The sequence below is a fragment of the Stylophora pistillata genome, chromosome 8, assembly GCF_964205215.1.
Source record: "Stylophora pistillata chromosome 8, jaStyPist1.2, whole genome shotgun sequence".
NCBI classification, from domain to species: Eukaryota; Metazoa; Cnidaria; class Anthozoa; order Scleractinia; family Pocilloporidae; genus Stylophora; species Stylophora pistillata.
The window spans coordinates 27,536,142-27,559,452 of NC_142526.1; the positions used below are offsets into that span (position 1 = coordinate 27,536,142).

Consider the following 23,311-nt stretch of genomic DNA (forward strand, 5'->3'; position numbering starts at 1 on the left):
TGTTTTAGGTATGAAAAAGGAGATGAATAGGTTTGATTTCTAGAATAAACTTAGTCCTCGAAAACTGTTTTTTTCTCCTTGAAAAGTCCTTGAAAAGTCCTTGAATTTTGTTTGGCTGAAGTTGTATGAACCATGTTATCCGTGCATTGGCGTGGACGTCGTTACGCAGTTTGCACGCAGTCTGAGCGGAGCGTTTCAAACCGAACATTAGTTTCAAAGGAGGCACACGTACATGAAGAATTAATTGAAAAAGTATTTTTGAAATTTTCACTGTTGTACTGATATTCGGCCACATCAGGAGCCCTGTCCGCATTAAATGTCCAGCGACTGAACAACAACCGACGTTGGGACCGTGTCAAGCTGACATGAGTTTTTTTAGCCGCCTTGTCAATGAGCATGCGCACTTGGTCTCGCGTCAGAGACTTGAAGCCAGTAAGCCGTCCATCGGCGCATGCGCCATGCTCATCCGCGCGAGGAGGCGATTGAGACAGCACGGGCAGGTCAGCTGGAGACCTTTTTATCCTCTCAATCTTCTGGGCAAAGAAGTTGCAAAAGTCATTGGCAAGCTGGTCAGGGTTGCCCGGAGGGAAAGAGATATCTTTAGCACATACAACAAGGCCTTAGTAGTTTAGCATAGCTTCCTCTGGTTAGAGCTGTTTTGTTGAATATTACTAGTGTAATATTCACAACGGGCTTGATTCATGATGAATGTTGCATGGTTTTTCTTCGCCTTAAAAACAATAAGGTCATGCGCAAATTTAGACTTGCGCCAGTTCCTCTCAGCCTTTCATCTAGCCCGTATGGCAGCCTTCATCTGATTGTTAAATCAGGGAACTCGCTTCCTGTTGACGACAGTCTTAGTTTTCAGAGGTGCGCGTTTGTCAAGAATGGCCTGGAGAGTGGAGTTGTAACAGCTGGCCATTTCATCCACAATTGTGAATTCCGTAATACACAGATCAGAATCTCTGAGATCTGCACGTAAAGCATCTGAATGGGAATGTTTCAACTGCAAGTAGGAAACTTTATGGCAGTTAGTTGTGGTAGCTCTTTCGCGTAAGGGTGAAGGACTGAAATACCATGTAATTATAAATGCTGATTAGAAATATATTACCTGTATGTAGCCACCTCCTTCAACTCTTGTGTAGCCCTAACGTGTTTAACTTGTTTCTTTTTCACGATTTTATTGTGATTGATAGTATGATGCAATGTTCTGACGCAAACAACAAAGTTTTTAAACAGAAGCATGATACAGTAAATGGCTTGAACCCGGGGCTAACATGTGAAAGTGTAGTGTGATCGTCCGGGTGAGTGTAGTCCTGAGAAGGACTGTTGTCGGTGGTAGTGACTGATGTTTCGACAACCTGTGCGGAAGTCATCATCAGAGTCAAGTGAATAGTTGTTGTCAATAGAATGTTCTTATTTCAGTTCGTGTAAAAGGATCGGTCAGTTTTGCCGTGATGTTATTGGCTGCAAGACTCAAGAGGCGTAAGTCGGTCGTGATTGATCTGCTTCGATCCGTCGGTAAAGTTAGGTCGATCCGTTCGGTAAAGTTAGGTCGTTCTGTTCATTTGCCCGACATCAACTTACTTTCAGTACAACGGTAAACACTACAAACAGTTACACGGCACAGCCATGGAGTCCCCAGTTTCTGTTGTTATAGCAGAAATTCTGATGCAGAATGGAGGAGCGCACCCTTTCGACTTGCCGACAAACGATACCGTTTTGGTTACGTTACGTTGACGACACCTTCACCACCGTACGAAAAGACGAAATCGACGCATTCCACCACCACCTTAACGGACAAAACACTGATATACAGTTTATCAGAGAAATCGAAGAAAATGGCAAACTTCCTTTTCTAGACTGTCTGGTAAGCCGTAACGACAACTCACTACGGACGAAAGTTTACAGGAAACCGACACACACCTACGGATTCCTAGACGAGTCATCCTACAACCCTACACCACACAAAGCCACAACTATCAAAACTCTAACACGGCGAGCGCAACTAGTATGCGACTCGACAGACAGCTTATCCGACCAGAACAAATACCTTCACAGTGTATTTTCAAAGAAAAACTACAACGACGACTTCATCCGACGAAACACTCACCGACCCACTACCACTACCGAAACAAACGAAACCGCAACTCTTACGACTACAGCAACCATACCGTACATAAAAGGCATGTCTGAGAACATCTCGCGCATCTTACTACCCTCAGCCTCAATATCCGCGTCGCCCATAAACCTATCACCACACCACGTCAGTTACTAACCAACGTTAAATACAAGGACGACCCGAGGAACAGACAGGAAGTCATTTATGAGATCAATTGCTCCGACTGCCGAGCCACCTGCATCGAAGAGACCGGCAGAAACCTCGCAACAAGACTGACTGAACGCAGACGGGTGACGAGGAAAGGTGATGTCAACAATCACATTCCTGAACATCATCGACTTACGAACCACAATACTGACTGGGACTCTCCGCAATGCCTAACTTACAGCACTAACTACTTTCAACGACTGACTCTGGAAAGCTGGTTTACTAACTTACAACAGACTCCCCTAAACAGATGTCAACACTACCGGCCCCATACAAACGACTCATTCACGACATAAAAATTACAAACAAACCGAACAGAACGACCTAACTTTACCGACGGATCGAAACAGACCAATCACGACCTTCTTACGCCTCTTGAGTCTTACAGCCAATAAAATCACGACAAAACTGACCAATCCTTTTACACGAACTGAAATAAGAACATTCTACTGACAACAACTATTCACTTGACTCTGATGATGACTTCCGCACAGGTTGTCGAAACGTCAGTCACTACCACCAACAACAGTCCTTCTCAGGACTACACTCAGCTGGACGATCACACTACACTTTCAGAAGCATGATACTAAGATTTCGAGACCATATGACTACAATGCTCATAAACGAATTTACGTGCTGTAGTTTTGTTTCATGCACCGAAGGCCTCTCCAAAGTAAAAACCAAAGCTTCTAAAAGACTGAATGATGTAGTTTACTTACGTGACGTTATCAAGTTCACCTAGGCGATGAGATTATGATGTCATTAAGATATTTAACTAACCGTACAATTGTGGCCGATATCCATCTGCAAGGAAGATCGCAAAAGTAAGTCCTACTTTTAAGGGGAGGGGGGGTCAAAGGCTGAATGCGATAATTACAGACCAATATCTGTGCTTCCGTGTATTTCTAAGATAAATGAATCTCTTACAAACAAGACTCTTGTTAATTATGCACACCAAGCTGGTCTGATCAAACAACACCAATTCGCCTTTATGAAGCATTCATCAACTATGGTTGCCTTAATTCGAGCTGTAGGTTCGTGGAAAACGGCTATTGACAGATCTGAAAAGTAGTATGTGCGTTTTTGGATTTAAGGAAAGCCTTCGGCGTAGTAGATCGTAATGTCTTGCTACAGAAGCTAGCTCAACATGGTGTGACTAGCAAGGAATATGAGTGGTTTGAAAGCTACCTTTCTGGAGGACTCCAGTTTGTCTCATGCGATGAAATTGATTCCGAACAATTGACGATTACCCATGGAATACCGCAAGGGTCCGTGCTAGGCCCGACTCTATTTAATATTCATAAAGATAGCATTTCAGACGTTTGTGATAGCTGTGATATTGTATTGTACGCCGACGATACAGAAATTCACACCAGCTCTAAAGATGTTAAAATTGCTGAACAGTATGTAAATGAAGATCTTGGAAGAGTTACTGATCGGCTCAGTACTGATGGTCTTATCTGCAATCACAAAAAATCCGAAGCAATCCTGATTGGATCAAAACACGCAGTGATAAATACTCCAGACTTACAAATCATTATGGATGGGAGGCTGCTAAAACAGTGTGAAGACTTCAAAATATATAGGTGTTTATATCGATAATACTCTTAGCTGGAATAAGCATATTACATGTTTGGCCTCTAGGATATATCCCAAACTTATGATGTTAAATAGAATTGCACCCTTTCTCAGTGAAAGGGTGCTTTTAAATATCTATAAACAAACGATATTACCCATAGTAGACTATGATTGTATCGTATGGGGGGACTGTGAACAAACGATGTTACCCATAGTAGACTATGGTTGTATCGTATGGGGGGACTGTGAACAAACGATATTACCCATAGTAGACTATGATTGTATCGTATGGGGGGACTGTGAACAAACGATATTACCCATAGTAGACTAGGGTTGTCTCGTATGGGGGGACTGTGAACAAACGATATTACCCATAGTAGACCATGGTTGTATCGTATGGGGGGGGGACTGTGAACAAACGATATTACCCATAGTAGACATATATCTTATTAACCAAGCGCGAGGGCGTACTGGGAGAATATCGGCCCGAGGTCTTGACAGTACGGACCGAGCGCAGCGAGGTCCAAACAAAAAAGACCGAGGGCCGATATTCTTCCAGTATGGTCCCGAGCAAGCTTAGTTAATAAGAGATTTATCATACGACTGAAGTTCAAAGGGACACAAGTGCGGTGTCATTCGGGACCATTCGGGACAGTGCCCGGTCCAATATTGACCGACAATAGAGAATTTTGATTGGTTGATTTTAGTTATTGGCCCTCTGACTGCCCGAGTCGTGTAATAATATGGTTGTATCGTATGGAGGGACTGTGAACAAACGATATTACCCATAGTAGACTAGGGTTGTATCATATGGGGGGACTGTGAACAAACGATATTACCCATAGTAGACTAGGGTTGTATCGTATGGGGGGACTGTGAACAAACGATATTACCCATAGTAGACTAGGGTTGTATCGTATGGGGGGACTGTGGAAAGAACAACTCACAACGTTTAGAAAGGTTACAAAATCAGGCCATGCGTACTATCCTCTCTACAAATCGTAATACGTGTTCTCAAGAAATGCGTAGTAAGCTTTCCTTATTATCTTTGGAGAGTAGACGTAGATTCCTAAGACTTAATCTTGTTTTTAAGATTATACATAATATAAATTGCCCACAGCAATTAGAGATCTCCTTTAGAGATCAGCCTTTCACACCAGAGATCTTGGAGACTCTACCTTATTGAACATTGTTGCTACAAAGACCAAAATGGGTCAAACGTCATTTAAATGTTCTGCTACTAGGGAGTGGAATATTTTACCTAAGGATATTCCAGAGATACAGTCTTTATCTAAATTTAAGGCAATAGTTTTTAAGATACTTTTAGAATACGATAAATCTCATCTTTTATGTAGTTTAAAATAAGTATTAGCTTCTCTATATATTTTTTGTTACTTTAATTCAGACTTTAGTTCTTTATAGGGTCTCACTTTTGATTTTGAATGATACTATTTATCATACTGATCACTAATTTATACCAGCCAATCTATTAGATTGCTGATTAGTTTTATCAGTTGAAATAAAGCTTATTATTATTATTATTATTATTATCATTATTGTTATTATTATTAATGATCTTCGTTAAGTTTAATTTCGTAATGGATGTCGTTAACTTTTATGATATCGCTAGTTTTACGGCCTCGTTAAGTTTAAGACATCGTTACCTTGTATGAAATTTTTGTAAAAATTTCTGTCAATGCAAAATTGTCGGGAATGGGAACTTTTCTTAGATAAATAAAATTATCTCTTTACTCTCGATTGATCTATTTGATCACGCACTTTGTAACAATATTTGCGTGATTTTAATTTCATCGCCTACACCTTGTAAATCTAAGACTACGCTTTGTAGAAACAGGCTGTAGACGACATCGTTTATCGTTATTTCGTCTCATAAATTTCAAATTTTCAAGTTTCGATGCACGTGAACTGTATTTGTATTTCGCTATTTTCCTCGGTCTTGTTGTAATTTATTCGCACCTTTTATTTCAGTTCTCACGGTGCTTATTCGTAATTTACTTTGGATCAAATCAATAAACATCAGTTCTGGGATCGTGTTTGAAGTCACTTATTTACTTATTTACTTTCTTCGAACAATTCGTCCTGTTTGACCCCTGATATTGCTGCTTGGACCTGTTTCTCTCTTTGCTTTGAAATCTGTGCGTTCATCAAGGCGTTCAACTGTGAAAAAACTAACACTGCTGACTTACAAGTCGTGCTTGGAGAAGTTCGCCCTGCATCCCTTTCCTTCAAAAAATTTAAAATTTCGGGTAAAATGACTCAGGTTCTAGGCGGCACGACTTCGGGCGAGATGACTCACGGGTGACTTGGCCGTAAACCTTAACAACCAATTGATACAAAACCTGGAAAAATAAGCGATTTCCTTATCCAGTTGGTGGTACTGTCAACAAAATCGAGTACGAACCAGAAACCTAACGCTCCCACTCCTCCCTACCCCTTTTGGTTTAGTCCGGTTCGCAACTACAAACCGTTTTCAAATGGTAATAAATAGAGAAATATCTCCTCAAAAAAATACCCCTCCTCCCTTCATTTTTAAATGTAATCATACCATAGAACTATTGGGGCACATATGAAAACCTCGGAACTTTTCGTGATTAATACATGCAGGAAGCAAAAGACGAGATAAAATTGCCTCAAAATTAATTATTCATACATGTTCGTCTCACGCTTTAGGTCAGTGTGCCATGCGGTTCAAGGAGTTGACGTCTTTCGCTTCTTCGAACCGAAACTCGACGTAATCTGCCGGTTTCTGCGCTCGTAACAACTGATAGTTTTTTTAAGATGACTGCTTCCTTATCTCAGGCTTTCGAGCCCAGATATGGAGATACTGCTTTGCTTTTGCAGAGTATAAAGAATTTCACTCGAGGTGAGAGATTGTGCAGTATTTTCTACTTCGAAGATCTAGTCAAAACATTTCTCCTTCATATATAATTTGCAGAATTTTCATGGTTTATTGGCTAGTCGTTGCTTATAGTTTTTGTGAAAATGTCGGAGGGCTAACGCTCGAAACGTCAGCTTTTATAATCGTAACGGTGGCCAATTTACCATTTAAACTTTGTTGATATATTCATATAATTTTTGTACTTTGACTTTTACATACGCACATTTTATTGGTGTATCAGCAAACAATCTTTACAGATAATTACGTTTAAACTACCATTACAGCTTGAAATGTTGAAAATGCACAGTGAAATTCTGGAAAATCGAGAAGCCCTCTAAAGTAGCTTCCATGAGAAAGAAAGTTGAGCTGGACGATTCTGCATATTTTCTAATATTCTTTCCTTCGAGGCCATTCTTAGAACGTGCGACAGGTTACGAATCGATGTCGTCATTGGATCTGCAGAATATTGAGAAGGAAATGAAAACTGAGGTTGTAAAGAGCTGGAATTAGGAATGTACGGAGTGATGCAAAGGAACTAAGCTAAACGTAAGTTCTTCAATGTGTTGTTTCCTAAGAAGTTCAAAAAGCAACTAATCACGATTAAACCTAAGAAACAGTGCCTGAATAATCGTTGTGTGCTGCCATCGTTTGATCTACTCCAAACTATTTTTCTTTGGTATAGCGTTGATGTAACCTCCCTTGTTTGCTTTTATTTTTTTGTTTTTTAATTTTGTTTTGCTTCTTGCTCCTTGCTTAATTTTTGGACCCAGTTGCTCCAGAATGTATTTTGCTAATAAGTAACCGGACTAACGGGAACTCAATTCAAATGTAGATCAAAGTTAGCAGAGAGACATCGAAAAAGAAGGGATTTTGTGGAGACAAAAGTTCAAACGTAAAAAGAGCCCGATAACGAAAAAGGGGGAGCTGGGATCAGCTATAATTATGGTATCACTTGTTTAATGCTAACTGGTTATTTAATTGGCGGTTTAATTCCTGTTCCCTTAGATTTCTGTAGTTCTGTATCTTCTGTTTTAGCAGAAGTTATTGATATTTACAAAACGTTTGAAATGCTCGGGAAGGAAATTGTTTAGCTTGGCGCTTTGTAAAAATATATAATCTCTTTGGGAATTAGGAATTGGTCTCTATTATCCACAAACGGAAAGAGTACCATAGAACCCCATACATTAACTATGCATTCCACTCCTTTGTCTTTCACGACAAAACTTTAAAAACAAAGTCTACTAGTCTGAATGCATAATTAATGTCTGGGGTTATATGGTACTCTTGCCTCTACAAACTTATTTGCAAAGTTTACCGGACTGCAATTTTTGAATTAGAAAATGATTGTTTTGGTGTGATATGGTATTTGACTTATAGAATGTGAAACGCTTGGATAATTATTGAGTAGTTGCAACACTACGCTGTCTCAACCTAAACAATGTACTTTTTGAAAACGAGCAAGGATTTTTCGGGGGATTATCGAGCGATAGTGGGAACAAGGGCAGTTTTGAAAAGAACAGTCATTGAAAACAATGAATAAAGGCTGATAGTTTCGAAAGAAACTGTTTGGGGCTGCGTCGGTGGGAGTAACGAAATAATTTGGATATATCAACAAAGTTAAAATGGTAAATTGGCCACCGTAATGGTTACAAAAGCTGACGTTTCGAGCGTTAGCCCTTCGTCGGAGCGAATAGAGGAATTGTGGGTTGTTTGTGCTTTTAAAGGCAGAAAATGGAGCTACGTTATTGGTGGGAGCATGGCAACGAGAAAAACATGAATAAATTAGTGGAATAAAAAGCGTTCGTTGATCCCTGTGGGATTTAGACTGCCGGTTTGAAAGATGAGCTTTTGTTCAAGATTTTTACGGCTTTCCGTGCCACCTAAGTGCAAAGAAATACCGCAGATAGCCATATGTTGCTTAGAATGATTAGCCTTAAAATGTCTAGCGACTGGTTTCGATGTGTCCTTGTCATTCCTTTCCACGTCTCGAAGGTGTTCTCGGAATCACAACACTGATAAAATATCTGGACCTAAACTATCCATTGAGATCACCGATCACTTCACGTGCACCTCCGCCAATGTAATCTATTGCGTAACTTGCACTTAGTGCAAAAAGATTTACATCGGCGAAACAGGCAGAAGACTAGGTGACCGATTCCGACAACACCTTCGAGACGTGGAAAGGAATGACAAGGACACATCGAAACCAGTCGCTAGACATTTTAATTTACCTAATCATTCTAAGCGACATATGGCAATCTGCGGTCTTTCCTTGCACTTAGGTGGCACGGAAAGCCGTAAAAATCTTGAACAAAAGCTCATCTTTCAAACCGGCAGTCTAAATCCCACAGGGATCAACGAACGCTTTTCATTCCACTAATTTATTCATGTTTTTCTCGTTGCCATGCTCCCACCAATAACGTAGCTCCATTTTCTGCCTTTAAAAGCACACACAACCCACAATTACTCTATTCGCTCCGACGAAGGGCTAACGCTCGAAACGTCAGCTTTTGTAGTCATTACGGTGGCCAATTTACCATTTTAACTTTGTTGATATATCCAAATTATTACATTGATAACAATGACTGGCGTTTCGATAACTTGAGGTGAAGTCTATCTCTGATTTACTTAAGAAGCTACTTTTATTCGATTGTTGTTATCCTGGTTAGTTTTGGCGAGGATCTCTAACGAAACCACTGAGGACACTTTAGAAAACACAGACCTATATCAAAAATTGACTTCTCGAATAACCCTTTCACCTGACGTCAAATAAAGTCACGACTATTAAGATTAACAAGACCAGTGGTACAAGTTTGCAAAATACCAGACGGCTCATCTCACGGAAAAAAATTAAATTATTGACAGTTTCTTTTCTTATTTGTTTGTTTTATTTTTTTAGTTGTTTTATTATGTCAGTAATCGACTTATCAATTTCATTTGTAGAAGAGAGATACAGAAATTAAAACTCTTACTGGAAAATAGGACTGGAAACTGAGAATGGGAAAGGAAAAAAGTGGAGTGAAGAACTGACCCATCTAAACGTAAGTTGTTCAGTTTGTTGTTTTAATTGTTGGTAGATCAAGGAAGTCCATTACAATGTAACTTGGAGAACGTGGACAATAATTTCATCGAATGCTGCCGGCATGGGTTAAGGTTCAACCATTACAAATTATTTAACATGTTTTGATTTTAAACGAGGTCTTTCTGAATCTAAATTCGAGATCGGTTAGTGTTTATTTTAAAAACGTAAAGGTTAGTCACATATTTGCATAGAAAATGTTGTAGAAACAAATGTACACGTCATTTTCAAACGAGCTTGATTGATTACTCTCGATGATATTTTAAGTCAATCAAACATTGAAGACAACTTAATACCGTTTGAATTCAAATTAGATTGTTGGAGGTCTTGCGATGTGAATGTTCGGGTAAAGGCAAGTCCGTGTTTAAAAAAAAAAACTATTCTTGAATTAAAACGAATGGGTAATATTCTTTATAAGTTTCTAGGCAACCTTAAAGAAAAAAAAGTTTTGAGAAGTTGCAACTGAAAACTGTTAAAGCTGTGTTTCGAGCTTTATTAGACGAATTACAATTTCTTTAAATCTTCAGTTCCACTATGAGGTACCGTTTCGTTCAGGTAATGGCTCTGTCGCCAAGAGAGTTTTAAAATAGTTTTTAAATCAAGGTATACGGAGTGTAAATGCTTTTACCAAGGAGAAGGAATTTGTCAGAGGGCCCATTAATTTTCAGTACTAAAGAACGAAATAACCCTTTTTTTCTCGCGTATCGATGATTATAACTTTTTTTGAAAAAAAAAAAAAAAAAAGATTAGGAGAGTCCACTAGACTTCTTGACTTTATGACAAAGGTGTAGCTGTCTCTTTAAGAAAAATATATCCGTCAGGGGTGAATAATTTTCTACTCATGGAAAATTAAGTTTTGCTTAGGATTGTTGTCATAAAGTTAAAAAAAAAAGGTCAATTCTGATGAGAAATCTTGAACCAAAGTTGGAAGAACAAAAATCTTTTACAGTTTGAAACAAAGAACAAACCCAGACGAGAAACTAAACGTCTTTATTTTTCAAGTTAAACAATTCTGCTTTTAAGGTATAAAGAGATAATAGGGAGAAGTTGTGCACAGAGTAATTTCTTGAAGATGAAATATCATACCCAGGCGGCTACTGTCTTAAACAATGTATTTATCATCAAATAATAGCAGTGTAAAGTTAATTAAATAATTTACTGAGGTAAAGGAACTTCAGGCTTTCTGATGTTTTCCAGGGTTTACTTGAAAACAAAAATCCTTTTAAATAAGTGCTAAAAAATCATAACTGAGAAACATAGGCTGTGAACTCAAAAAGTACTTGGCTGAACTTGAAAGGTTAAACTATCTAACTAGAAAAGAGAAACAGAACAGGTGTGATTTCAAGATTTGCAAATCTCATTTAGGTAAAAGAATTTAATTCGAAATAAAAAATATAAAGCAAAATATGAAATAAGGCCTTTTTTTTAAGTTTAGGTTAATTGAAAAATACGGACTTTATGAAGAAAGGTGTGGATATCTCCGTGACAAAGATATTTCCCTGGTCTGAAGAAGTGAAATTTTGAATAGGAATGACTTAAAAACTCAAAAAGAATGATTTCAAGCTTAAATCGTACCTTTCTCAGAATTACAAATTGAATTTGTTTAGTCAGTAGAAAGAACAGCTTTGCGAAAAAGGTTTGCGACCTAATTTAGTACTAGAAAAATTTAATTACAATGTTTCAACAAACCCTCTTTGACTGAAACCTTAAACTCTTTTATCTCAGACACACCTAACATTTTTCGAGGTCAATTTTATAATCGGGATTATCAACCAGAAGTAGCCACTGTCTTGTAATTCAACTATCAACAAAAACTTTGCGGAAAGCCTCAGAGCGCATGTTGCAATTACATGTTGTCTGTCTTGCGTTTTTGTAGGATATATTTATAAAAATACATAATTATACATTTCTCATGTTTAACGTTCAAATAAGAAGATCGATTCCAAAAGTTATACTGAAAGCTCTTTATAGGGCTTCTCTCAAGAGTTCAAGTGAATTTTTTCTATTAGTCTCCATGTAAGTAACGCTGAAAGTTTACGCTCTCATAAATTTGCTGGTAGACAAGTCATTTTTTGAAGATTCAGGCTATGAATTATGAAGGTTGATTTCTACAAACTGACCCGAAAGTTGTCATGTTGCTCTAGTATATCTCGTTGACCTTTCACGAAGAGATGTTACACGAAGGATCACGATATTTTTTTGTCAACAAAATTGATGTTTTCACTTCAGCAGCTAAATCTTTTTTCACACTTGACTTCCAAGTTATAAATTTAAACGAAGAAAAAATGCATGTTAATGGCAACTCTGAAACTTTTAATATTTTCCTCGTTAGAGTGGAATTTTTCAATTCTTTCTTAAGAGAAAGGTCTCGACTTTACTGGCATTTTTTTCTGATCGACACTTAAATTTGTGACTGTTGATAAGATAAGTTGCAGCTGAATAAAGATTCCGAGCAAATAAAATTAATATATTTGCAAGGGAAAATTTTCATTGAAAGGAAACTTTATGAAAATACGTAACTACTTTCAAAGCAAATGGTGACGTGAACCCGAAACTGTTTCAACTCGCTAAATTTCTCAACTAATAGGTTTTTCGAGAGGTAGTAATGGTAGAACTTTATAAACAAGCTAAAAATAGATAAAGGAAGGGAATTTGCCAGATATTTTTCCTTTTTTCGTTTTGATTTTTGCAAATATCGCAAGAATATTCATCAAGTCTCTCTCCCTGCGTCCTATATAAGTGTATATTTTTTTAACCACTCCATTTCTATAAAGGGACTAAAAGAGTACTCTCATGTACCTTAGCTCAATAGAGAAAACAAAACAGAACACTTAGAAATTTAGCTGTGGGGGATTCAGGTTGTGAACTAGCTCTTGAAACGTTAACAGGATAAAAATATATCGTTGAAGGAGAAGTGCTTTCACGAATATTGTTTGGAGCTTTTGGAAAGGAGATGGTTGAAAGAGTTGAATCGTTGTTCATAGAATATAATGAAAGGCAAGGCTTTTTCAAAAAAAGAATACTTTCATTTATGAAAAGTAAGTAGATCAAAAGATATGTAGTTGAGCGTGAAGTTTATTTTCTTATGTAATTATTATAAAAGAAGCTTTAGAACAAGCGGAAAAACTCATTCCATTTGGTAACGCGTGAAAGAAAATCGAAGGCCTTACAATATTTTCTCAGGACTTATTCGCAAACGAAATATATCAGTTCCGTTTATTTTTCTTGAAGCACAAAAAGCGTTTGTTAGGCAGAAAAATAGGCCTAAAACCTCTCTACTAAGTGTCCCTTTCAAAGCATCCTTCTCCTATAAGGGCCTAAATAATAGGTATACTTGCCTTTCAATCATGGTTCAAAAAAGCAAAGAGAAACAAAAAAAGAAAAGAATCCAAAAAGAGTACACCATCATTAGACATTAGGTTTGAGCCTTGCCTGGGAATTTCACATGCTAACTCAGTAGACTTCTCTAAATCTCGTGTGTGTACAGAATTGATCTTCAGCCTTTGCATGCAGATTTCTTTCGTGAAAGACGATTGCATGTTTCTCATGGTAGTGCATACCAAACAAAAAAACTAGACTGACTTGTGTAGCAAAATCTTATTTTACAATTAAACTTATTGGATGAAAAGTTTTTGAAAAAGAAGTGATATGATCAACCACATGAAAAGACTAGATCTTGGGTGGGAATGTTGTGGCTTTTTCTCCCTATAGGAGAACTATTTTACCAAGAAGGATAGAAATATTCCTTAATAATACATAAAAGACAATTGTTTTATAATTAAGGAGATTTCTTAACTTTTACTGGAAAATGGAACAATCGAGAACTAACATTTTCCCTGAACGAATTAAAACAAAACACCTCAAGTAGAATGCTTTAAATACGTAAGAATTAATTATGAGTACAATTTTGAAACTTTAACAAACGCGTTTCGACAGTAAACGAAAACTCCTACAAATCAAGTTTCTCAGTGAAACGCTTTTAAAAAATACCTTTTAATAAGGGCTGATGTAAAAATTTACAAAGAATGGTCTGGCTTTGTTTGCAAGAGAAATAATTTTCCTTATGAGATATGAACCTTTTTGATGAAAAAAAATTGTACTTTAATCTTAAAGAACATTTTTTAGCCAAATGCACTTAGCTTAAAGAAAGTGAAATATTTAAATACAAAGAGGATTATCTAAACCCAAAGCGTTGCTGTGTATATTTGAAAGTGTTTTTTTTTCAAGCGATCCATTGAAAAGTAAGCATTGATAATATGGTAGACCTTCAACAATTAATTTTGCTTGGGGCATAAACATAGCTTTGACTTAAATAGCACTTTTCTGATAGCAAGTTTAACGACCAATTAGATAAAGGCAGTAAAGTACCAAAATCTCTCAGGTTATTTCATATTTTTAAAGATTTTATAAATCTTTCATGGAGCACATTTTGCAGAGCCAGTGGTAGTATTCAATATTTCGCAAAGGAAACCACAGCCCAATTTCAGTTATTTAGACTGGAACTCGTTTTCCATTTAGACCGTATATAATGCAAAAATACTCTCGTTCTCCAGATATTGTAATGCATTTCTTATTTAGCTTGGTAATTGTTTGCCTCTGTGTTCTTGTAGTTTTGTGCAAAACTTCAGCACTTGCCACGACGACCATATTACCCCGCCATTGTTTATTTTAGGTTATAAATTTACTCTTTAAAGCAGAATCTTTTTAATTTTAAGAACTCCAAGAGTTTCTTTCTGGGAATCTTATTTTTCAGAGAAAAAAATTCCCAGAAAGCTATTTTGGAGATCTTAAAATGAAAAGAATTCTGCTTCTTAAAGGATTAAAAGGAAAAAGAAAAGAGACCAACGGGGCACGTGCCCCTCCGACGTGCTTTAACAATTAAATTAAACGACGGCTGGGGGGATACAGCCGCCGTTTAATTTGAATTGTTAAATGTGCACTACCGCTAGACCACAGAGCCTTTCGACAAAAGAACACGGCAAAATTTCACTAGAAGTAGGTTCGCTCCCATTGTTAATTGAAACAATAGGTTCTTTCAGTTTCTGTATCACCTACGTGGGAATTATTCATATGAGCTTGAATCTATTTTCTACCTTTGTACAAAAAATTTTGAACTGCCGTTTCGTAATCGTCTTGCTCTCCACTTATTAGCTTTATTTGCCTTCAAGGCAAGCTTTTCCAGCCCAAATGTTTCTTGGCGCTCGAGATCAAAAATTAAACTAAGCAAATGGTCTTATGAGCTTAATCATTGCTGTGCAAAGGGTTACACAAGGGACCAACAAAACCGTGCCAACCGGAATTAACATAAAAACGCAAACTAAGTGATATATTTTACTAAAGAAAGATTGGAAATTTTAAGTCTGTATGCAAGTAATGGTGATCTTAAAAAGATTTTTCGATCTCTTTCAGATATGAACCCTGAGAAGGAGGAAATTCCAGAGTCAAGACATTTACAAATAAAAATAAATGATCAGAATAAAAGTTTGAGTTAAGACGTCGACTTTAATCTTGTGACTGCAGCTGCTCTTCATGATCAACTCCCTTTCCTGTGCACTCCTTTTGCACGACTACTGTTAGACTTTGATATCTTTTTTTGTTTGCACTACTAGTGCAATCGACAGATTTTTTGATCGACTTTCCAGCTGGACTTGTCTACTATAAGACTTCCACAGATTTTTATTTTACTACTGTTCACTTGCTCTGTTACACTTAGAATTTCACAATGTGTAGCTCTACAGATTTTTATTTGCATTACTGCCAGAATTTAAAATTTTTAAAGACTTTGAACTGTGCAGGTTAAACATTTTCAAAAAAAAATCTGTTGAAATCTTTTGTTTGCATTACTACTACTAGATTTCAAACCATTATTCACTTGGCACAGATTTTTTATTACTACTAGATTTTGAAACGACTTTTCAATTGCACTTCACTTTCATAACAACGTCCTATTTCCTCTACTTCTATAGTTTGAAATATATGAAAACGACTTTTTGTTTGCACTACTACTTTCAGACCTTCACATATTATAATAGAACGACTTTTTATTTACACTTTTATAACAACGTTTTATTGGCATTACTACTAGAGTCATTTCTAGACAGATGTTGAAAAGTCTTCTACGACTTTTAATTGCCCTGCTACAAGTAAATTTTTTTATTTGCACTTTCAAAACAACTTTCTATTTACAATTCTACTGCTAGACATTGACACATTTTCAAATGACTCTGCACTTATACTGCAAGACTGAGAAGATTTTAAAACGACTCTTGAAGTACTACACTATTAACATCGTTGTATTTGCACTCCTTTTACAATAACGCGCTATTTATACTACTAGAGTTCGACAAGACTTTAGATTTGCACTTTTATTACTACAAAGTTCATTCCTTTTGCACTGCTTGTACTATTAGAGTTAGACAGATTTTGCACTATTTCTACCAGAGTTCTAAATATATGAAAACAACTTTTTCATTTGCATTTCTACTACTGTTAATGACAAATTTTAGAACGACTTTTTATTTGCACCTCTAGTATTACACTTTTATACCAACGTTCTATTGGCATTACTACTACAGTGTGATATTTGTAGCAGGCAGATCTTAAAATGTCTTTTCAATGATTTCTGAACGACACTGCACTTTTATAATGACTTTCTAATTGCAATATTACAACTACGGTTTTTTATTTGCAGTATTACTGTTAGACTTGAGCTACTTTTAAATTGCACCTCTAGTACTGCACTCAAAACCACGTTCTATTTGCAATTTGAATTTTCATTTGCACTACTACTAGACTTCAAAGAATAATATTCACTTGCATTACAACTGCCAGGCTAAACATATTTTTGAACGACTTTCAAAACGTTCGTCAAATGACTTTTCACAGCTTTTTGAACGATTTTTCAGTGGCAGGTTTAAAATTTTAAACTACTCCAGACAAAGAAAATTTTGTACGATGTTCCGCCTTCTCTTCGAGAATCTCAAATTAAATTTGACTTACTCTAAAAGATTGGTATGTGCAACATTTTACGATTCTTAACTACAGTAAAAACCTGCATACAAGAACATGTGGATTGAGAACACCCAGGCTGAAATTTGGAACATATAAGAACACATTCGGCCTGAAAATTGAAAATTTTTCAGTTTAATAGAACGGTTTCTGTAGCTTTTACTGTGGTATTGCACTAAGATCTCTGCATAAATGTTTGTACACTTGCTGTGTATAGCAAGTGTATAGCAAATGTACAACAACTGTCGTTGGAATTAAAGATCTTATATTACATAAAAAATATGCTCCGTTTATTTTCTAATGATGTGTGTCTCAAGTTTAATTTTCTCTCAAAGTTATGTATTTCATCATAGTTAGTGAATCCCTTACAGTTTTTTAGAAGTAAAAAATTAAGAACACTTTCAAGCTGATTTTACCTAAAATACCCGATATATAAGAACCCAATCAGCCTGAATCCCGAAAATGGGTGTTCTTATATGTGGGTTTTTACTGTATTAAAGCAACACTTGAATAAAATTTCAACATCTTCTCTCGCTGCTACTAAAGGACGTAAAAAATTCTTGTTGTTGAATCAGGTAAAATAGACAGAGACTTGGAAAGTTTCTCTCGTTTCTTTACTCAATAATCAAATTCCAGCAACCTGCAAAAAGAAAACAAGAATGCAAAGTGAAAACAATAGAACTACAAGTCTCAGGAGGATGATGATAACGAGAATCAATCACAATTACCTATCTATTGTTCTAGGAACAAAGGGGGCCAACCTACTTCTAGGGTATTTTTGCCAAGATTTCTCGCCAAAAGCCTCTGTGGTCTAGCGGTAGTGCACATCTAATAACTCAAATTAAACGACGGCCGTATCCCGCCGTCGTTTAATTTAAGTTGTTCTAGCAACTCCTGGGGGGGCCCAAGGCCCTGCTGGTCGGTTTTCTTATTCCTTTTAATCTTTAAAGGAGCAGAAATTAATTTAATTTTAAAAGCTCCGGGAATTTTTATCCGAAAAGCTACTTCTTCAGAGAAAAATTTCTCTAAGCTCTTAAAATTTAATAATTTCTATTCCTTAAAAGATTGAAGATAAAAAAAAAAAAAAAAAAAAAAAAAGAAGAAGAAGCAGCAGCTGACGGAGTCTTAGGATTCTCAGAATTGCAAAGTTTCAACTTAAATTTAAACGACGACGAGAAGACAGGGTCGTCGAACGAGCAAGACAATGTGCATTACCAGAGAACATAATACTAAATACAGAGAAAAAGTAGACTTAGTAAAAGAAAAAACCCCGCTGATAAAACATAATCTACAATAAACATCAAACTTGTAGAGCATTTCCTCTTTTAAAGGCTTTCATAATTTTTCATAGAGACGTTTCTTTTGTTTCAGATTTCTCTAATGGACACCTAGTTTTCAACTCTATCAGCCGTAAGAGTCAAATTTCATTCTTAGGAAATTAGATGCCATCAATAAGATAATATCAAATTTACTTTAATATTAGCTTGTTTGAAACAGTTGAAATGTCTTATTGATGTTTGTTCTACATGTACTGGGAAATATTGACACATTTTTAGTTTGTGTTAAAATTTGAAAACTTTCTTCTCTGTTCGGCTAATTTTTGCAATTAAATTCTTATTCGCCAGTGGAACACTACCGTCTTGTTAGACAAAATGATAATTATGTTTAAGAAGGTTACTATTTTCGAGCTGCACAGGTTGAAACAAATTTATATCCTCTTTTTTTTTTTTTTTTTTTTTTTTTACAAAGCGACAGCACTAAAAGAACACATCGAAGTCTTTCCAGTAAGACTACCATATATAGGCTTAAAACAATATAGCACAGTGCACACAAATCTTAATGAAAAGGAAAGTGATTTTGTTCGTAGACAACAAGACATTTCTCTCTTAAGCGCATTTTCAGATTTTTCTCCTTGGATTACCTTTTGTTTAAAGATATCTATTATTATGAGTGTAATCAGTTTTCAGTTTCAAGGTGAATTTTTTGAGTTAAGAGCGATTCTAATTATTTTCCTCTCAGTTTGTCTAAAATTGTCATGGATCACAAGTCTTGTTTTTTTGTATTCAATTTCCCGTTTGAGACGAACGTTTTCAGACATGTTTTATTCGTTCCATTATCAAGTTTTTATGATCTCTCTCTACTGATAAATACAGCCTATGTTTACCAAATGCTTTTGAGGTTTTGTATTTCTCGATTACAAAATTTTTTCACTTTTGGAAGTATTTCTTTTATTGAATAAGCCACATCTTTTCTTGCTAAGTTCAGCATTTTTCCATCAAGTTTCCATCATTACTTGATGATTCAGTGCTTAACACAGACGCTACCTTAGAATGAATATCATTCCTAAACAACAATAAAAAATATCAAAACTGTTTGAGTTGATACAGTTTACCGTTTGTTTCAGTGAAACTATTAGCGAGTAATAGTTCATTATTTTTGCTTCATATTTTTCACTTAATAAGACTGTTGTTAATTTACACAGAACTACTTTTCAGTTACAAACTATTGCTCTTTTGGTGAAATATTTCTGTTTAAAGGTCCCAATCAATTTGAGAATTGTTATTTCCAGTTCGAAACTTGTTTCTTTGCTAATGAAAAAAAAGCCACTTTTACTGAGGACAGTCAGCTAATTTAAATTATTTTTTTTTAACAAATTGCACATGGCAACCTGAATTAGGAGAGGAGAACCTTGACCAATTTTTAACTTGAACATCCTCTGTTTGTGTCGATGAACAACTAAAGATCGATAAGAAACATGTTCTATGGTACGACCACGTTCTGAAAAGCTTAGAAAGATATTCCTAACACTAAAAACTTGATTACCTTAGTATGTACAATTTGGCATCAATAGGTTACGATCTAACTCGTTGTTGGTCTGCTATCCTGTATTTTGACTCCACGTGAAATTTAGTGAATTTTTGTTTTCAATTTATAAAAATTTCAAGAAATATTTCCCAACATAACAGTTGTTCTTAGTGTCTGTCAATTTTGTCTCACTTAAAGAAAGTAAAATTGAAAATTAACTATTGACAACTACTAAACAACACCTTTTCCTTCATTAGATACACATACAATGTTCGCTCGCTTTCTTAGAGAAGAAAAAGGCTTTCTCCTTAATTACTCGGAAATTATTTTTCTCAATTACAAATATCCTTTTCAAATTAAAAAGTTATCCTAGGCAACATGGGTGTAAAAGGGCCAATCTTTGTGCTGCTGTCTACGTCACAAATAGCAATATTATAATCTTTCGCCTCCAAAAAGGCGTAAAACGATATTTACTGGCCCGTAGAATTTTCAGGATGTAGTTCACAGTCTCATTCGTACAAAAATAACACACTATTTTTATCATTTTTGTACTGCAATATGCGAAAGAGGTATTCCTTGGTAATACGAAAGGTTTTTTCTAAGGAGGGTAGTTCCGTATTAACTACAATTCTTTAGGGACGCTTTGTAGAGAGATTTAGGATGCAAATTTTTAACAACATTTTCTTTATGATAACGTTTTCTTGTTGAGACGTATTCAACAAAGGAAAAGCGTCAATTCTATTTCGATTCACGAGCACATGGCATCGCTTCACAACCAGAACAACAAACGTCGAAGGAGACTGGAACGAATACTGCCTATCTTTGAGTGACTAATATTAGATATTCCGAAATAGAAAGTAGGATCAGCTTACTCTCTTTGATCATTTACATTAAACTTGAGATCGCATGGGTGTTTGACGCGGTACACCGTTTCCACGGTAATTTAGTGAGTCATAAGGATTTTCCAGTATTATAATAGGAACAATGACTAATTATTTCTTTGGAACTGATGTTGAATATCAACATATGCAGAGCGGAAGTATCGTTTCATCAAACAGTACTTTAAACCATCTTCTTCAGACAGACAGCGAATAGAATGGGAATGGAGAAAACTATGAGGCTCTGTTTTCTTCGAAATCAAAGTTTTGGTGCTTAAGGAAAATCAGCCCTACAAGCAACAGATAAGTTGATCAATTGTCAGTACATGTAGCTAAATATAACAAACCTTATAAGATATGTAACACCCTCTTCTTTTCCGTCCATTGTCATATTTTTTTAAGTCTTTGCTTGAGGCTTCCCTGGGTGAAAAAAAAATTAATATAATGAGAATACATAAATACCTTTCTTTATAACTAAAAATAAGACATTTCAGTCTCTTTCTAAAAAAATGTATCTCTTTTCTAAATCCGGAAAAAGAAAACACTTTTGATAATTTTTTTTTAATTAGATAAACCCATGGCAATGACAGTCTTGGTCTTTTTATTAACTCTTTTTCAAGACATTCTCTAAAGTTAAGGTTAAATAAAAACTAAGCGAATATTTGAAAGCCTAAACCGTCGCTACAATAGGTAAGTTAGAAAGACTTTCATGCACGATAATCCTTACGTGTTTCTCCTACACCATGCCAGTGTTTACCATCAACAGAAACAATTGAAAGTGATTTTTGACTTCAAATAGCTATTAATTGCGGTCCATTTAATCCAAGTTTAAGCGTTCATAACAGACCAGACGCACAAACGCTGCCACTTCATTTGCTAAGAAAAAAATTGAATTTACTAACCGCGTTAAAAGTTGTCCAGTTTCTTTTTCCTCTCTTGAATTTCTTATTCGAGACGTTCTCATCCTATGAGGGAACCAAGAGAGAACCAAGATAGAAGAAATCGTTTGAGTGTGTTTCTAATGCGTTTATCTCTAACCCTTTCTATTACTCCCAGAGGTGCCTAACATTTTACTTCTCCCTGTAATATGCATACGTAATCCAGTGAATAGGCAGTGAGAAAACTCAGTCTCATCAAGTAGAAGTTGTTATCCAGGGCCATAGCTAGCATGAGGCAAGACGAGGCAATTGCCTCGACTTAATTTTGGCCTTTTTTAATTTTTTACTTGAAGGTTGACTTTTCTGAAGAAAAATGCCACGGAAAAGAGCATTTCTAAACCTCTAGATTTCAAAGTTTTCTGGGGGGCATGCCCCCAGACCCCTCTAGTGGCTCGCGCCTTCGGCGCTCGAAACTTTCCTCGTCTGGCCCTATTATCTTGGTCTAACATCAATTTCTCGCTACTAATTTTCAAATGGGTAGCAGCTGGCGGGGAGAATTTACAATCAGATCTTGCGAATTAAAGAGATCAGTAAGTATATCAGTTTACTGTCAATAATAAACATCGATTTCTAGATCGAAATAACTCAATCAAGAGACCATAGAAGCTTCCATTCTACTAATGTGAAGTACATGTAATGTTGCATTCAATATCCGCTGAGAATCGATTCGAGACAAAGGCCAATCACTGAACACTAAATCAACTATAACTCCCACAGCCACCAGAACACATTCTGGTATCTGTGGTATGAAGATGCTCGGAGCCTCGCTACTTCTTCTACATAGGCACCCTTAAGTATTTTACCAGATTTCTCTGACAGTTCACTGATACCTATTCAGACTATTTGCATTCCTAGGTGAAGAGAGGCATTGACTTAGCTTGGGTTTAAAGGGAGTTTCAATGAAATTGAACCGTCAGGGCCTAAAATTTAAGCGTCCGCCATCGCAGAGCATCTATACTTACCGCCAACTTTCAAAACTGCAGCTCAATATTAACCGTCAAACAGTCTAAGGGTCTTTTTAGCCGCTTGCTAGCAATAGTTTTAGAGCTGGAAGCGTCTAAGGAACAATTGAATTTTAGATAATAAGAAAAAAGCACAAGATATTGACGTAACAATCCAAAGAAAGAGAATCCTTAAAGTGCACAAGATACCTAACGTAACAAACGAGTGCAATGGCATCCTAAAAGAACACAAGATGGAAACGTAACAGTCCGATGAAAAAGAATCCTAGGAGTGCGCGATACTAACGTAACAATGCGATGAAACAAAAATCCTACAAGTGCGCTACGTGAATATACCACTGTTCTAACATAACAATCGTATTGTAAGATAATCCAAAGAGAGCGCAAAATGCTAACTTGCAATCGAATGGAAGATTATTCCAAATATTTCGCTAAATTATAAGCTAACAATCGAATGTAAGATAATCCTGAAAGTGCGCAAGATGCTAACGTAACAAGCAAATGGGAGACAACCCTAAAAAAGGGTGATATAACAATCTAATGAATGGGCATATTAAAAGTTGTAAAGAATTTATTGGCTGAATCCTTCTGCTCGATATTCCGTAAGGCTCTAAATCTCGAAACTCGCTGTTCTCCCTGTAAAACGCTGTCCGTATTCAAGACTACCGTCAAGGTTCTGGTCTGTAAAACTCTCAAGTGTCACTATATCCTATATCACAAAACCACACCCGTGTGGTAAAATCAGATAATCACTAACTTAATCAAATTAAATGAATCTGTGTGCGGTTTCACGAGTGTTCATTTTTCTAGGCTATTTCCGTCAATCTTTGTATTA

The 23,311-nt window shown here is 36.2% G+C and overlaps 2 long non-coding RNA genes and 1 pseudogene across 3 annotated transcripts; 2 read left to right on the forward strand and 1 right to left on the reverse strand.

Annotated features, from left to right (window-relative positions):
* The first annotated feature begins 1,678 nt into the window (after positions 1-1,678).
* LOC148725713 (uncharacterized) lies at positions 1,679-2,657 on the forward strand (annotated as a pseudogene).
* Positions 2,658-6,565: 3,908 nt separating this feature from the next.
* Positions 6,566-15,377, forward strand: LOC148725714 (uncharacterized). 2 transcript variants are annotated; one of them, XR_015991073.1, is made up of 3 exons: positions 6,566-7,352; positions 9,750-9,847; positions 15,295-15,377. It is a non-coding gene; the product is annotated as an uncharacterized LOC148725714 (long non-coding RNA). The 2 variants fall into 2 exon arrangements; XR_015991072.1 differs by lacking the exon at positions 6,566-7,352 and adding an exon at positions 9,074-9,412.
* Positions 15,378-16,023: 646 nt separating this feature from the next.
* LOC148725715 (uncharacterized) lies at positions 16,024-22,199 on the reverse strand. Its single transcript, XR_015990358.1, has 3 exons — positions 21,479-22,199; positions 20,924-20,996; positions 16,024-17,533 (listed from the first exon to the last, which is right to left on the reverse strand). It is a non-coding gene; the product is annotated as an uncharacterized LOC148725715 (long non-coding RNA).
* Between the last annotated feature and the right edge of the window lie 1,112 nt (positions 22,200-23,311).